General features: G+C 35.2%; 1 long non-coding RNA gene across 1 annotated transcript; it reads right to left on the bottom strand.

Annotated features, from left to right (window-relative positions):
- Window positions 1-2,734: 2,734 nt before the first annotated feature.
- On the bottom strand, window positions 2,735-7,909 carry LOC148113125 (uncharacterized). Its single transcript, XR_015728515.1, has 3 exons — window positions 7,677-7,909; window positions 5,872-5,980; window positions 2,735-2,906 (listed from the first exon to the last, which is right to left on the bottom strand). It is a non-coding gene; the product is annotated as an uncharacterized LOC148113125 (long non-coding RNA).
- Window positions 7,910-12,121: the final 4,212 nt, after the last annotated feature.

Below are 12,121 nucleotides of genomic sequence, written 5' to 3'. Positions count from 1 at the left end.
GAGCCACTGCTTATCTCTATTTTCAATTGACTGTCCCTTAAAATAGATTACACCTATACAGGAAGCACATTCCACACGTTTGCTATAAAATAAAATATTTTTACCCTGTGGTTCAATGGCTAATTTCCAAGCTATAATATCATAAGCAGTCTATCTAAGGAAGAGGTTCAGGTTACTGGGAAAGACACCTTTCCACAATGACAAGATCAACAATGCCTCCTAGTTATTTTTTTATAAAGTGGACATTTAAAAAAAAAAATAGATGTTCTCTGAATTCCCAAAAGCTATTTAAAACTGGGCCTTCTAGTTACTTTTATTAAGCAAATTATTAAGGTGACACCATAATTGTGTAAGTTAAAAAGAATGTTGCAAGTTTGTGTTACATCTCTTTGAAGAAAACACTTTCAATGATAAATGACATGTCCCATCAGTTAATTAAATGTCTTTAAATTAAGGAGTTTTTAAAAATTAAAAATATGTACTGTGAATATGATTCCTCAAGAATTGCATACCTTATCACTGATCTGGAGAGAAGAATTTGATGACTCAGGTCTAGTTAATCTAAGTCATACCCAACTCATTCACTCCCAGTTTCTAATCTATCAAATTATCGAACCAGCTGGACACTCTTCACTTCAGTGGGCTGACTTTAAGCAAATCACAGTTGCCCTGACCCCCTACAGTGCAACAATAGCTTGTTTTGGTTTTGGTATCAGCATTATTCAAAGGCTGATGAATGGTTCTTCCTAAGCTTCACTACGTCTACTCTAATTGATCCATTGAACATGAAGAAAGGCTGCAAAAGTTGGTGTTACCTAATTACCCTCCAAGTGAACTAAGTCAACTCACCGGGTTTCCAAGAAGCCAAGAACAATAAAACTAAAGAACTAATAGAGTCCAGAGGAAAGAAATACAGCATTAATTTGAATGAATACTTCTCAGAGTGCTATATTAAGGAAAAGAGTTACTACTGACTCTTATGGATAATTTGTTCCATTCTTAATTATTTCCTTTCATCTGTCCTCTCTTATTTGGTCATGACAGTAGCTGCACTTTGAGCTATTTATCTAGCTAGTTTGTATGTTTTAAACTCCAGATATTAAGAATATAGATAATCTAGGTTGCCTGAAATGATAGGAAATATCTCCTATTTGCCTATCAGCAGACTTATAGCTGTTGATTAAATTCATCTGAATGCAGTCTCTAAAACAATGTGGTCAAGGATTTATTATACTCATTTAGGAAAGGGTGAGTACTTGATCTAATTCTAGGGAAGGTTTCCGATGTTCATATCTTGCCTCCTGTTTTCTTTACTGCAACCTGTGAACCCATTCTGAATTCAGTGAGCCAAATAATAAACACACACACATTATCCACAGCGATTCCATCATGGAGAACCTCTGGAAAAATATGTTGCCATAGCATGTTTATACCATGATTAAGTGCAACCAGATTAAATTGACTGAGTAGATGTCAAGAGGAGATTAAAAAAAAAAACCAGTTGGGTTTTTATGAAAGTAGGATAATGTCATTTAGTCTTGAAAGCCTAACAAAGTAATTTTCCCACACATCCTTTACCTAGCTTAATTAAAGCTGATTTACTTTGAATCTGCTCATGTTCTTGTTAAAAAAATATCTTCTATAATAGGTGTGTTTCCTCCCTTAATTGTCTTTCTGCTCCTTCAATAATCCTGTGGTCTATTAGGCATGCTATCACAGTAGGAGGAAGAGTTTTGACTTTTTTTAAAAAAAACATCTCCATACAAAATTCATGCACTTACTAGATATGAAGAAATCACTTTGCCGTTGCCTAATAGTCTTCTGGATTTTCTTCAGCCCAGATATGATATGGGTAATAATAATACTGTTTCTATCTACTGATAATCTTGTGTCTTTACAGATACAATTTATTTATTTCTAAAGATACCGGGCAACAAATTAGCTTTTTTTCCTCTCCTCTCCAGGTTACAATTACTCAACATCACTCTGTTCACAATCATGTCTATTCAAGATATAAGCTTCTAAATTTTCATTCCTGGGATTTATTGTTGTTGTTAGTTGCAAAGTCGTGTCCGATCCAATGCGACCCTATGGACAATGTTCCTCTAGGCCTTCCTGTCCTCTACCATCCTCTAGAGTCCATTTAAGCTCACGCCTACTGCTTCAGTGACTCCATCCAGCCACCATGTTCTCTGTCGACCCTTCTTCTTTTGCCCTCAGTCGTTCCCAGCATTAGGCTCTTCTCCAGTGAGTCCTTCCTTCTCATTAGGTGGCCAAAGTATTTGAGTTTCATCTTCAGGATCTGGCCTTCCTGGGATGGGACATCATAAACCAAGAAGAGAACAAGTAGTCCCACATAGTAGTCTCTATGTTTACTGATTCTGTCTTCTAGACAACTATTAAAGTAAAGGAGACACATTCTCTTTACCGTTTAATTTGCCCAAATCTTCTACAGCCCATCCTCTTGTTAGCCAGTCAAAATCTTCCTTAATCTATTGAATAAGAAATGTATAGGGGGAAAGATTTTTTTTTTTTACTTCTCAATCTCCAAACAACGCATAGTTTATTTCTAAATTACATTTTTCTTTAACATGAGCATGAACACAGGTGAAGTTTGATGGCTTTTTAATGTGATACTGAGATGTTTGTCCTATTTTAAACCAAAGCAAATTGTTCCAGTGTAAAATATTTGCACTGACCTCTGTAAATATTGTCTCTTCAGTTTCTGTCTGTACAAACCAAGCTTCAGCCTTGAGATTAGATGTTTTAATTCTGCAGACTGGCAGCCATGCATGTAAAACTTTAGGAAATTTGAGGACAGGTTCCTTGAAGCCAGAAAAACATCTCTTCTTAGAAGTGATCTCTCTTGGCAATAATTTCTCTCCCACAAACTTTGCTTGATTTCTCTGAAAGCAGCTATAATAACAAGGGCAGAAAATGAAGCAGTGAAATTTAGAGGAAATGGTTGTACATAGTCTTATTTTTTTCATATTAATTTGCTTTGCAATTAGAGTCAGAATTTGTAATGCTGGGTACCAGAGTCCCTGGCCTAAATCTAGACTATAATATTCCTGCATCTTGCAGGTGATGACTTCACCATAAAATAAATAATTCAATGTACTTTGTTTTATTAAACAAAATAATGATCATAACAATATAACATGATACAGCTTTCACAGAAAAAAAAATTGGAACTTAGATGTATTTGGGAAATTGAAATAAACTTTGTTGTAGGCATGCTGTAAACAAATGATGCTGCTTGGATTGCCACCAAAGCTCACTAATTTTCTTCACTCTGTGGTGTTGGCCTGTCTCATGCAAGGGAGAATGTTGGCCACACTTCATGGGAGAAATGCTTTTTATAGTCTAAAATAAGTAAAACAGAAAGTCTATAGCAGGAAATTGTTTCCTGGTCATTTTTCAAAGACGAAAAGCAATTGTTTCAAGGTCATTTTTCAAAGACGAAAAGCAAAATAATAAAAAAGAAGAATCCCAAAGTGGAGACTGTATATTTAAATCTAATGTTGTGTGCTTTGATATGAATAGAACAGAACAGAATAGAATAAAAGCTGGAAGGAACATTGGAGGTCTTCTAGTCCAACCTCCTGTTCAAGCAAGAGACTCCATACCATTTCAGAGAAGTGGCTGTCCAGTCTCTTCTTAAACATCTCCAGTGATGAAGCACCCACAACTTCTGAAGGCAAGCTGTTCCATTGGTTAATTGTCCTCACTGTTAGGAAATTTCTCCTTAATTCCAGGTTGCTTCTCTCCTTGATTAGTTTCCATCCATTGTTTCTTGTCCTGTGCTCTGGTGCTTTGGAAAATAATAATGTCTCCCTCTTCTTTGTGGCAGCCCATCAAATATTGGAATATTGCTAACATGTCAGGACTGCTAACAGTCTTCCTTTTCTCTAGACTAGCCATACCCAGTTCCTGTAACAATTCTTCATATGTTTTAGTCTCCAGGCCTTTAATCATCTTAGTTGCCAATATTTATGTAATATATGGGAATATTTTTTGTTTCTCAGGATTACCGTCTTAATTCTTCAGTCACACAAATTTTGAATGAATAAGATTCAGACTATATTGCCAATTGTTATTGGCATCAATATTTATTTTTTGAAGAAAAAGGGAAGTGATTTATTGGGAGATAAAGAATGGGATTCGTAGGGGTTTTTTTTAGAAGCACCACCAACTGAACTAAATCTTGTGCCCCTCTCTGAAATACCTTCTGAATAAAAATAGGGATAGGAAAAAGAATTCTGCCCCTGGAAACATAATATTTGAGTCAAAGCATGTTATTTTTTGAAAATGAATTATGGCAGCACATGCAACCTATATAATCAGATGTACTATTTTGATTACAAGAAGGAACACTTGGGTGTGTTACGCACAAGACCCAAGGCTGCCTGAAAATAACTGGTCTCTAGGCAGTCTGATATTAACCCCATGTAATTATGCTTATCCTTTGGAGATTTAAGTTATTTTAATGCACATTTTAAAAACAAATTACCTTATACACTGCCTTGTTTCAGCAGGCATAAATGTTTAGCTTGCTCCGAGTTTTGCATGTTCTACCTGCTATACTATACATACCAAAACTTCTGTTAACATTCAATCTTAATAAGAAGCCATATGAAGTAAGATATAACAGTTAAGGAAGGTCTTAACTTTTATTTGCCTATCAAATAAATAAAGGTAGTCCTTGACTTACAACCACAATAGGGCACAAAATTTCTGTTGATAAGTGAGGAGACTATTAAGTGAGTTTGGCCTCAGTTTAAAACCTTCCTTGCCACACTTGTTAAGTGACTCACTGCAGTTGTTACTGGTAGTAACAAGGTTGTTAAGTGGAATCTGGCTTCCCCATTGACTTTTCTTGTCAGAAGGTAACAAAAGGCGATTACATGACACTGCAAACATCTCATAAGTGTGAAAAATAGTCATAGGACACTTTTTTTCAGTGCCATTGTAACTTTGAATGGTCAAATGAATGTTCATTCAAAGTTGTACTGTTATAAGTCAAAAACTACCTGTACTTGAAAAAGCCAACCACACTTTATCCATGTTGAGTGTTAATATGATATTACTAGATCCTTTCAAAATCCTTCTTAAATTTCTTTATTTTTCACCTGAACATAACTAAAAAACTTTCATGTAAAGTATAAACTCAACTCCCATTTCCATTTCATTTCCAAGATTAGTGCATTGCCTTATGACTCCTAAGGGTTTTGTATAAGGACAAATAACATTCGATTTTGCTTGTAATATGTGAAAATGATAGTGATAAAAAAGCAAAAGGATCGATTTGATGTACAGACTTGCTTAATTCTATCTTCTCTCCCTACCTTTTTGTATTCACCGCTCTTCAGATGAATTTGTACATTAACAAGAATAATAATGAAAAGAACTTTGCATTATTTATTAACCAAAGCTGTCTTTACAAGTCTTCATTTTTTTTTATCACCATGTGCTGAATGAGTGCATTTAAAGTGCAGGAGACATTTGTGCATATTAGTTTAAATAAAAGCTTTTAACTTCGTTTGAAATTGCTGGTGCCCCTGGAAACTAGTTGATTCTTGTTCTGAAGTAGGAGATTTAAGACCCAAAAGGATGATGTAATGTTTACCAAAAAGGCAAGTCCACAAAGAATCTTTCAGGCAGCAGTAAGTCAGAAAATAGACTTAACCTACAGCAGGATCTGTAAAAACATTACAAAACACTGCACAAATAACAAACTTCAAAATAAGTATTTTGATCTTCAAAATTTATCATGGTCTCTTAAAGCTAATATGAACATTTCAGAAGGTAACCAATATTCCTCTAATTGTTAAGTGAGCTAGCATATAGATAGATCATGTTTAAGTCTACCTTCATTGAGTGACTGGACATCACTATCATTCAGCTCAACATATACCACAAAGCTGTTGTTGGAAAGATTGAGGGAGGGAATAGTATGTACTGACAGTGCCATCAGCTCCTGAAAGAAAGATGAAATGTAATAAACACAACACACACACACACACATATACATGCACAACATAGACCCTTTTGGTGATTAAAAACCAACAATTTTGTGGTATATGTTGCACTGAGTGATAGTGATGGCCAAAGTCACTCAATGAAGGCAGATTTAAACTTGATGCTAGCTCTTGTTCTGTGTGATTATTTCACCCAAAGTCAGATTTTGAAACCATATTTTTTCACATTCCTGAATTTATAATACTATAGCTTCCATCGGAAAGATCTTGCACAGCTATGTGATTGGAGAGAGAGGATGGAAGCAAGAACTAGAATTTCACTTTTCTGCCTACATAAAAAACAACTGTTCCTCTTTTCAAGAAACACAACTGATATTGTAATCCGATTTGATAAGCACTTTCCCCTTGACATTTCTGCAAATTTCTTTGTTATCTTGCCTTTAAGTGGCAAGAACATCTTTCCTTTCCCGTTTATCATTACAGGCTTAAAAACCAAATCTGCTTTAACTTGCTTTTGACAAAAATATACACTTTACCATTTCTTTTCATGTTAAGCTTCCTACATTTCTAAAGTTGCGCTATGCGTGTTTCCAGAATATCAGAATCCTTCCTTTTTTGTCTCTGAGCAATAGATAGAGAGTTTGTTAAAACATCTTCTTTACTCAAACTACTCAAACCAAGATGGAATGGTGATGTGGGAAGATCAAAATAACCTTCTTTCATAAAAATAAGTATACCATAAATATAATGTAACATGTGCAAGATAAGACACAAGTTCTTCTGTCAGATCTGGAGAGATGATAATGGGGGGAAAATATGTTTATCAGTAACTACCGCTAAGCATTGCTCCACCACAATAGTCTTCATTATTCCTTTTGTATGGTAATTTCCAGTCTAACATTTTCCAAAGTTTTTTTTAAAAAATGTGAATATAAAATATATAGCAGATCTGAAGATTGAAGATTATATTTAATTTTTTTTTAAAGCCAAAGGATTTCTTCCATCTTTTGTTGAACCTTAAAATATGCTGCAGGGATAGAAAGAAGCCAATGTGCAAATAATTTGGAACAGATATTAGGATTTTAAAAATTGCTGAAAATGGAAATGACCCTCTGACCACCACCCCATTTATTTAAAATAGTATAATCCTCCCTTGGTCCCTCTACAGATTTGAGAAGAGAGAAAACTAGCAGAGTTTCACATATGATTAGTGCCATCCCTGTCTGGATAGCCTCCCAGGGAATTCACAAATTCATACTTTTCAAAGTTGCTAAGGTTGAAAAACATAGCTATCTATTCCTCATGTAGGCATTGGGATGTAATAATGAGTCAAAGCCGGATAATACCTATTACCTAAGTGACCCTAGGGTACCTCCAATTTAGGGACCCTCCAAAACCATGGACTTTGATTATCATTATTCTCTAGCTGGTATGATCCTTGACAAAGATTCTGGAAATTAATCCTTACTTGAGCATAGAGTTTAGCTATATAATGGGCAAATCCTTTCAGTTCAATGAACTGATAACTTTTTTTCTTTTTTCTTTCCAGCCCATAACTCAAATATTGTCACTTCTCAATATTTTATCCAGATCTCAAAATAAACTTGGGATTTTCTCTTCCTATTGAAGTATAGCCTAGGAGAAAACATTTGTACAAGTGTGTGTCCCCATCATTATTAAACATTACATATTTACATTTTCTTACATATGGACTTGAAAATACATCCTGCAGGCAAACATCAAAATGCAAATTCAAGAGCAAGTCAGGCTGACCTATTGGAAGCATTGAACTCTGTCGCATGAAACAAGCAGAAGGATGATATCATTAAAAAGTAAACAAGGAATTAAGTATATGCATATATGTAAAAACAGCTGCCTTAAGGAAAAGATAAACATGCATTTCAGAGCAAACAACATATGGTAGCTTAAACAATCATCCCTTTGGAACCGAAACAAATAACTTTCTAAGTTTAGCGTGTTTCTCCAATTTGTTACTTATAAAACCCCTTTGAAATGCATTGTGCATGTATAATATTAGGGAATATTCATGGGTTGCATTTTATTGGCTGAATCCTTCAGTCATAATAAAGAATATTGTGACTAGACACATTCTACAGATATTCCAGTTAAAAGAAACATTTGCATATGTTCCAATCGGAAGAGCAGTGAATTCCCTTTTGTTAATACTTAATACCGAACCAATGAAATAACTTCCATGTGCTTTTAAAAAAATAATAATATATGATTAAATTTCAGAAATATTAAACACAGTGGATGTTAAATGTGATGTACTATTAAGAATAAGGAATGTTCCTTTCTTTTTGCTCTTCTTTCATTATGCTGAGTGATTTTCTATATGTGGTTAAAATGTAGGAACAGGCCAAGGTAAGTTAATTCATGTATAATAGAGGAATAGAGGACTTTGCCTAAACTGCTCACACTGTACTTCCAGATTTAACTGGCAGAAGGAAATCCAGATGAGATAGAGAGAAACGAATGTTAAGTGAATGAATAAATGTGAGAGCTCAGAGCTGAAGAAGCTTCTTGGATGAGAAGCAAAACATCTTCAAAGAAAAACCAGAAAGTTCAGTTGCCACTTGAAAAAGCACCTTTGGGACAACCATGACCTGGATGACTGAGAATCTCCGTAGACAGATACAGCTTATGTGAAAAAACGGAAAGAAACAGAAAAGGTCAGTTTAATAACCAAGTTATCATTGATTTTAAGAGGACAAGCTCTCAAAATTCTGAATTTGTTCGGATTTTTTTATTTTAGATTTCACAATCAGGAATATTAAAAATAGTGAATGCTGTCATGACTGTATAGGAATTTTTTACACTTTAACCAGAATTATGTATTGCTATAATTCTTGATGGTAATGATTACAGGCAAGATCTGTTCAAATCTTGCTAGATTCCAAATAGATAGTATTGGAATGATTGCTAAGGAATAAAGTATACAGTTTCTTTAAGGTATTCATTTTCGGCTTACTTCTACCACCGCTGAGTTTTTCCTAATAACCTGGCATGAAAAGCATATCTCTGATGCAATGGACACTTTTCGAAATTGCTGACCTTGGTATCAGACTGCTAACAACACAACGATCACAGTGGTTAAGGGATCCAGAGTGACTCAGAGTCCTTTCGTATTAAATGTCACCCATTGTCCTGAGGTTGACCATCAAGAGTTGAAGAACTGTATGTTTTTAGAGAGAACATTATGTTATTTCAAAAGAGCTATGTATATTTTCTCATAAATGTTACCATGATGATTATGTCTGTTTTGCAATACATTTGCCATTGGTATATATCACTTCCGTTGTGGTTTCATTCTTTAAAAAAACACTGCTTCCTTAGGATTCTGTGAAAATGTTATTTTGAAAAAGAGAGGCTAATTTTTTTTCCCCAGGCATTCATATCTACTCTTAAAGCACTTCTGGAACTACGTGTCAATCTATAAATTGCTGCTAGCCCAAGGTTCAGCATCTTGGGTAATGGTGTATTGGTTAGAATGCAGTATTGCAGGCTAATTCTGCTGATTGCCAGCAGTTCAATTCTTGCCGGCTCAAGGTTGACTCAGCCTTCCAACCTTCCGAGGTCGATAAGATGAGGACCCAGATTGTTGGGGGCAATATGCTGACTCTGTAAACCGCTTAGAGAGGGCTGTAAAGCACTATGAAACAATATATATAAGTCTAAAATGCTAAGTGCTAATTTCACAATGAGTGCCAAGCACTCTGTTAGAATAGGTGGCCTACAGAGAGTAGTAAGAATAGCAATTTTTTTTCCAAAAATGGTATAAGTGTTGATGATATTGTTGTCAGTGCGTTCTTTTCTTTTCTGTAGATACTGAAAAGAAGGTGGGTATTATAGTAAGAAAATTGAATATGCACACTTTGCCACTACTACAAACTTATCAAAAGTTTCAATTTATCCAGAGGTCTTTTGCAACATAAATCCATTCAAGATTCTGCTTTAAATTTATAACCGTGAAAATATTTCCCTCAAAGTTTTACAGACTAGGGTCAATCCTTGCAAGCATAACATTCTGTTCTAGTTGTAATTGGTTGTTAAATGTATATTACAGGTCTGTACCTGATACTTGAAATCAATGTAGCATTATTTAAAGAGAAAATGTGAGGTGCTTAGAGCAGCCCTTTCACTGATCACTTTCATCTGACCCTTATCAGCTTCAAACTAGAAAGTTTACTTAAACTTAGTTAAACTTACAAACACGCGCCCACATGTCGGGGACATGCTGATACATAGGCAGACAAATAAACATTTCTAAACATTCCTGGGTGGTGGGAGAAAGCTGTTTCTGAGAAACATATCTTCAGACAAGAAGAAACCCCACATGCACAGGAAGTGCAAAGTCAATCTAAACATTTCATTTTCCATAAGAACCAGAAAAACCACCAACTGTCATCAGAAACAAGGCACGGTATTGCTTAAGTGCAGAAAACTTCGCTTTTTGCCTACTGGTTGAATTTCATTTTTAACTACATATTCTGGAAGTTATATCAGAATCCCTGACAGGGCAAGTTAGCCTTTTCTAACTATGACAGGTTGAGGTGATAAGGAATTTGTTGGTATACCTTCTGATATACGTCTTTAGTGGGGTCCTTGGTGCTCTCTGAGTTTGGTGGTTTTCTTGCAAACATTTCATTACCAAGCTAGCTTACATCATCCAAATATCATCCATCAACATCAAAGATGATATTACCTAGTTTAGTAATGAAACGTCTGCAAGAAAACCACCAAGCTCAGAGACCACCAAGAACCGCACAGTTCAACCCTGAGCTATATAAATATTCTCTTACATGTACATGTCTTTAGACAACAGGTGACTTTCAGTGCAAATAGTTTTTTTTTTAAATTGAACTTTATGAAACTTATCATCAATAAAGGTCATATTTGTTTTATGATAGTGGTGCTGCATAGCAATTTAAACAGCACAGGTTTATGGATCGAGAGATTTGATATCTAAAATTGACATAAGAGAATCAGAAGAGGTTAAGAAGCAAAAAGAATATTTGAAAAAATTGCCCTGATTTTAGTTGTTTGCATTTAGCTTGGCTCTAACAGGATCTGAAAATATTGTTCCAAAGTCATCATAGCAGCTTCTGAAAAGCATTTTTTATGCATTTGTATGATTTAACAGGATAGAAGAGATGGGCAGAAGAGTCCCCTTTTTACACCTGAAGATTATGGAAGTGATAGAGGAAAGATCATGTCAGAGTAGAAAGCTAAAGAGAAAACTCACAAAAAGGAGCTTTGGAATAAAGGGGAAAGGGATTAATACAGAACTAGACTGAAAATTAGTGTATTAGACTAAGAAGAATATGAATGATTTGGACTACAAAGGTTATAGTACAAATAAGGGGACATAGTGGAACAGAGAGCAAGAGAAGCCAAGATAACAGAGATGACCAACATAGGAACATAGGAACCATACTTTGGACAAGGAATTAATGAACGAAGGTTGTATTGTTATAATATTATAGAAGGATGAACTAAATATATGAATAAAAACACAAATACAACATTTCTTTCCCAGTCCCTATGAAGGAAGATGATGGTCTTATGGGACATTAAGAATTTATGAGAATATGAAGACTTAGAAAAAAATGTGTCAGTTAAACTCTGCAGGTAGTGAAACTCAAATGAGAATTAAACCATAAAACAGAAGTACTTAGATGAAATTGGAAGAAAACAGGAAATTTTGAAGGAATGGGTATGTCTATCTGATTGCCATTATAGGGGGCTGTGAAAGTCATAGGAATTGTTGACACTGAGAACCATATGCAGAAAAGAACTAAAGATAGGCAAGAACAAATCCCTGGGAGTTCCAGCAGGAGAGTGGAAAATATGGAAAAACAATCAGAGGGTTGGGGGAAAACACCAGCTGAATTATGAATATCTAGAGCAGGGGTCTCCAACCTTGGCAACTTTAAAACTTGTGGGACTTCAACTCTCCAAATTGAGTTAAACTGGGAGTTGAAGTCCACATGTCTTAAAGTTGCCAAGGTTGGAGACCCCTGATCTAGGGTGTCAAGAAAGTCAAGGAAGAGGGAATGATGAACTGTGTCAAAGACATCAGAGAAGTCAAGGAAGAGAGAAATAGAATGGAAAATGTG

The sequence above is a fragment of the Pantherophis guttatus genome, chromosome 6, assembly GCF_059756535.1.
Source record: "Pantherophis guttatus breed Tessera chromosome 6, ASM5975653v1, whole genome shotgun sequence".
Classification (NCBI taxonomy): Eukaryota; Metazoa; Chordata; class Lepidosauria; order Squamata; family Colubridae; genus Pantherophis; species Pantherophis guttatus.
This window is presented reverse-complemented; position numbering and strand designations above follow the sequence as displayed.